Raw genomic sequence first — 5,996 nt, 5'->3', positions numbered from 1 at the left:
TTCGTCCTCCTTGACTATGCCAGTTGTAGTTGGTTGGTGTGTGTAGTGTGTGAGGTAGGCTACAGCTATTCTGATTGGTGAGCTTCATAGTTGGTCGGGGGTGTTGTGCTTCTTGTGCACCAGGCGTGCCCACCAATCAGGAGTGGCACAAATTAAAGAGACATTTGGAATGCTGAACTGAATCTATTCATTGACATTCAAAAATCACACAAATCACAATCACAATCACAATATCTGTCAGGAAAATCACATTTGATTTTTTCCTCAAATCATGCAGTCCTACAACTGAGGGCACAAAACTGTTTGTATTTACTGATAGCAGCAAATGCATGATGGACATCTGGGACTCACAGCTGAATCTTACTGTAAAGTCGGGTTCACATTGTACGCTAGGTTGCTCTTGGTTGAGGTGAAGTCCTCAGCTGAAGCCGCTAGGCTGCTAGGGAAGAAAATATGAGTGTAGCATTCTTCTTGTCACATAGAACGTGAAAACAGCATTTATAATGTAACAGTGCCTCCTAGTGGCATGACAAGCACAGTGACGTGAACCCAGCTGGACATAAATACCTACTAGTGACACACTTCTAAATCCAACAGCCACTGGACACTATACACTATAAACATGATGACTGCATCGAGTAACAGTGTAGAACTTTTCAATTATTAGGCATGTAATAACACATTAATTAGACCACTGTTCACAGCATAGAGACAAGACCACAGAAGCAGAAACAGCAAAGGCCATTGGAATCAAAACAACCCTAACCTCTGTGATGAATATCAACACATTGTTGCCAGCATGACACCTTCTCTGTAAATGATGAATAAATACTTACTGTGCTTTAAGAGTGCTTCAGGGGTTTGTTGTTCTGATGCTCAGGTCCTCTCTGTTAGACGGCTTCAGTCCCAGACATTAAATCCATCAGATATGAAGACAACCAGCTGATCTTGCTCTGCTGTTGATGAAAACAACATTCAGGAGATTTTAACCCTTTTGTGTCCTCACATGTGCACACACAGACACAAAGACTGTGATAAACACACACATAAACAGAAATAATGAAAGAGATACATAAATAAATAAATAAATAAATAACACACACACAAACACACACACACACACACACACACACACACACAGCCAACACAATGCAAGTTCTTAGTTTAAGTGTTTGCAACTGGTGACATTATGGGGGTTATATGTCTGTGCAATGTGCTTATTATATTGTACTATGTAGATGTAGATGTTGTATTTGAAATGTGTTATGTTGTTTGTTTCCGTTATTATTGAGTTATTAATTAATGATTAGAGTCATCAATCCCATTAAACATAGTTGGTCATAACATAAATAGGCCATCACTTCTCCATTCTGTAACTTGTCAACACAAATATCACTTGTCCATATTATTCATGATAGGCCCACCAGTGGAGTAACTACACTGAAACTGTGCTGTAGAAACCACAGTTATTCACACAAGAAGCTGGAGAGGCAGGCTTATTTAGTTCATAGAGTAGACCTAGGCCTACCCAGGAAAAAATGAACAGTGTGTAAACAAGTAAAACAGTGAATTTTATAGTTCAGCTTATAATATTTGTATCATTGCCAATCATGAACATTATCATAACATGACTATGAACACACAAATGACTATGAACGTCTTCTCCACCGCTGATGCTGAAGTTTACAGTTAATAAGTAAACATGATGGTTGACAGCAATTCAGTTTACAGTCAGACTGTGGTCTTCATAATTGTGGGGTTTACTTTGAAGTTTACAGTTTAACAACTAAATTAACTGTTACATTTCACTTTAAACAGTTGTATTGCTTCTAGTTCTATCATTTTCTTTACAGTTCAACCATGAACATGCCATAGCCCGACTCTGCCTTTTTACTGTGAAGTTCTTGGTCATCACCCCTGATACGGACTTTAAAGTTTACAGTTCAGAAACAAACATGATGGTTGACTGCAATTCAGTTTATGGTCAGATTATTGCCGTATTCATAATTATGAGTTTACTATGAAGTTTACAGTTCAACGATACATTTTTCAACTTCAAAAGCAAATCACATTCCTGGGATAATACAAGACATAATTCCCTCTTTCTATATCCCTACATTCCTGTACTAGCCTACCTTAAGCCATAGCCTGGATGCCAGACCGAAGTTTAGCCCCGCCTCCATTCTTTTTCTGTAGGGAACTTCGGTCTGGCATTGCTCCGTTCAGTGCCTGCTACTATTCGAGATACACTTCGGCCCGGACCAATCACATTTCACAGGGCGGGCTTTACGTGATGATTGACATATGAACAGCAGTGACGTTCACGGCTGCATGCGTCCTCGTTCAACGAGTTGGGTGTGAGACATAGACATCGCTTAGGTTGATTTTGATTGCAACAGAAACGCTATGGCTATGAATGCATAATTTGTTCATGCAGTTTGGCCTTTCGTTTATCTTAGCTATTGAAACGGAGGTTTTATCACGGATTCGCACAACTATTTCTGAACACTTAGACCAACGAGGATATGTGGGAAAACTTCGGGCGCTTACATAGTCAACGCGAGCAACGCAAGCAAGCAACGTTAGCTACGCGAGTGACGGGCTCCCTTTCATACTGTACACAGCGAACGCAAGCAACGCGGGCAATGGCAAAACGCAATACACCGCTCACGCAACAGGGGGTAGCACTGTATTATCCACATTCACATAATATATAGGCGATAATCATCAATACCCTGAACAATTTAACACCACTGGTATTGTTAAAAACATTGGACAATATCTCTCTCCCATTTCAGCCTCTCGAGGAGGTGACACGTAGCATATTAACTTCATACACACACACACACACACACACAACGTTGATTATTATTGCCTACCGAAAATGTTCACTCGGTAATCCTGTGCTTCACGAACTCACTCAACCATCTTAACTGCCAGTATTTATCGGTAGCTGGGTACAAATATGGACATTTTCGTACTTTCACATAGTTTTTAGTCTTTGCCCGCAATTGAGTAGTGTGAAACTAGCGACAGTAAAGAAAAATCCAATATGGCCGCCATTCGCGAATCTTTCAAAATAAAAGTCAGAACATATTCATTGCTTTTTCAATTCATGAGGACGAAAATTATTAATTTAAAACTGTATTGCGTTACCAAAGGAAGGTAAAGTTAGAAAATAATTAAATAAGACATTTAAATCGAAAATACACCTTAGAATGTTATTTAGAATGTACTTCTGAATGTGCCTTATCTACCTTATTGCCTAGTGTTAAATTAAAACTGTGAAGCTGATAAAACTATAACGTTGTGCTTATTTAAAAGGTGGGTTTATACCATGCACTATAATATTGCAGATATCTATAGGCTACAAATTCGCCTTTGTGGGTACCAGGCCATACTAAGCGTGTACCGAGTCACATACTAAGCGTTACTTTGACACACAGCTGTTGAACTTCAATTTGTGTGGCTGTGAAAACAATAAGTTGTGCATATGTAAAAGGGGGGTGAAATGGAATCCTTAGAAGGTCTACTTTCAGAAAATATATAGTTGTTTATACCGAATTCGCCTTTGTGGGTACCAGGCCATACCAAAGGTGTACCGAGTCACATAATAGGCCTGCCATTGACACACAGCTGTTGAACTTCAAATTGTGTGGCTGTGAAAACAATAAGTTGTGCATATGTAAAAGGGGGGTGAAATGGAATCCTTAGAAGGTCTACTTTCAGAAAATATATAGATGTTTATACCGAATTCGCCTTTGTGGGTACCAGGCCATACTAAGCGTGTACTGAGTCACATACTAAGCGTTACTTTGACACACAGCTGTTGAACTTCAATTTGTGTGGCTGTGAAAACAATAAGTTGTGCACATATAAAAGGGGGGTGAAATGGAATCCTTAGAAGGTCTACTTTCAGAAAATATATAGATGTTTATACCGAATTCGCCTTTGTGGGTACCAGGCCATACCAAAGGTGTACTGAGTCACATAATAGGCCTGCCATTGACACACAGCTGTTGAACTTCAAATTGTGTGGCTGTGAAAACAATAAGTTGTGCATATGTAAAAGGGGGGTGAAATGGAATCCTTAGAAGGTCTACTTTCAGAAAATATATAGATGTTTATACCGAATTCGCCTTTGTGGGTACCAGGCCATACCAAAGGTGTACCGAGTCACATAATATAAGCCTGCCATTGACATACACTGTTGAACTTCAAATTGTGTGGCTGTGAAAACAATAAGTTGTGCATATATAAAAGGGGGGTGAAATGGAATCCTTAATAGGTCTACTTTCAGAAAATATATAGATGTTTATACCGAATTCGCCTTTGTTGGTACCAGGCCATACTAAGCGTGTACCGAGTCACATACTAAGCGTTACTTTGACACACAGCTGTTGAATTTCAAATTGTGTGGCTGTGAAAACAATAAGTTGTGCATATGTAAAAGGGGGGTGAAATGGAATCCTTAGAAGGTCTACTTTCAGAAAATATATAGATGTTTATACCGAATTCGCCTTTGTGGGTACCAGGCCATACCAAAGGTGTACCGAGTCACATAATATAAGCCTGCCATTGACATACACTGTTGAACTTCAAATTGTGTGGCTGTGAAAACAATAAGTTGTGCATATATAAAAGGGGGGTGAAATGGAATCCTTAGAAGGTCTACTTTCAGAAAATATATAGTTGTTTACACCGAATTCGCCTTTGTGGGTACCAGGCCATACCAAAGGAGTACCGAGTCACATAATAGGCCTGCCATTGACACACAGCTGTTGAACTTCAATTTGTGTGGCTGTGAAAACAATAAGTTGTGCATATATAAAAGGGGGGTGAAATGGAATCCTTAGAAGGTCTACTTTCAGAAAATATATAGATGTTTATACCGAATTCGCCTTTGTGGGTACCAGGCCATACTAAGCGTGTACTGAGTCACATACTAAGCGTTACTTTGACACACAGCTGTTGAACTTCAATTTGTGTGGCTGTGAAAACAATAAGTTGTGCACATATAAAAGGGGGGTGAAATGGAATCCTTAGAAGGTCTACTTTCAGAAAATATATAGATGTTTATACCGAATTCGCCTTTGTGGGTACCAGGCCATACCAAAGGTGTACTGAGTCACATAATAGGCCTGCCATTGACACACAGCTGTTGAACTTCAAATTGTGTGGCTGTGAAAACAATAAGTTGTGCATATATAAAAGGGGGGTGAAATGGAATCCTTAATAGGTCTACTTTCAGAAAATATATAGATGTTTATACCGAATTCGCCTTTGTTGGTACCAGGCCATACTAAGCGTGTACCGAGTCACATACTAAGCGTTACTTTGACACACAGCTGTTGAATTTCAAATTGTGTGGCTGTGAAAACAATAAGTTGTGCATATGTAAAAGGGGGGTGAAATGGAATCCTTAATAGGTCTACTTTCAGAAAATATATAGATGTTTATACCGAATTCGCCTTTGTGGGTACCAGGCCATACCAAAGGTGTACTGAGTCACATAATAGGCCTGCCATTGACACACAGCTGTTGATCTTCAAATTGTGTGGCTGTGAAAACAATAAGTTGTGCATATGTAAAAGGGGGGTGAAATGGAATCCTTAGAAGGTCTACTTTCAGAAAATATATAGATGTTTATACCGAATTCGCCTTTGTGGGTACCAGGCCATACCAAAGGTGTACCGAGTCACATAATATAAGCCTGCCATTGACATACACTGTTAAACTTCAAATTGTGTGGCTGTGAAAACAATAAGTTGTGCATATATAAAAGGGGGGTGAAATGGAATCCTTAGAAGGTCTACTTTCAGAAAATATATAGATGTTTATACCGAATTCGCCTTTGTGGGTACCAGGCCATACTAAGCGTGTACTGAGTCACATACTAAGCGTTACTTTGACACACAGCTGTTGAACTTCAATTTGTGTGGCTGTGAAAACAATAAGTTGTGCACATATAAAAGGGGGGTGAAATGGAATCCTTA

Source organism: Sardina pilchardus, chromosome 1, assembly GCF_963854185.1.
Source record: "Sardina pilchardus chromosome 1, fSarPil1.1, whole genome shotgun sequence".
In the NCBI taxonomy this organism is placed as follows: domain Eukaryota; kingdom Metazoa; phylum Chordata; class Actinopteri; order Clupeiformes; family Clupeidae; genus Sardina; species Sardina pilchardus.
Note: the sequence above shows the minus strand (reverse complement) of the source record.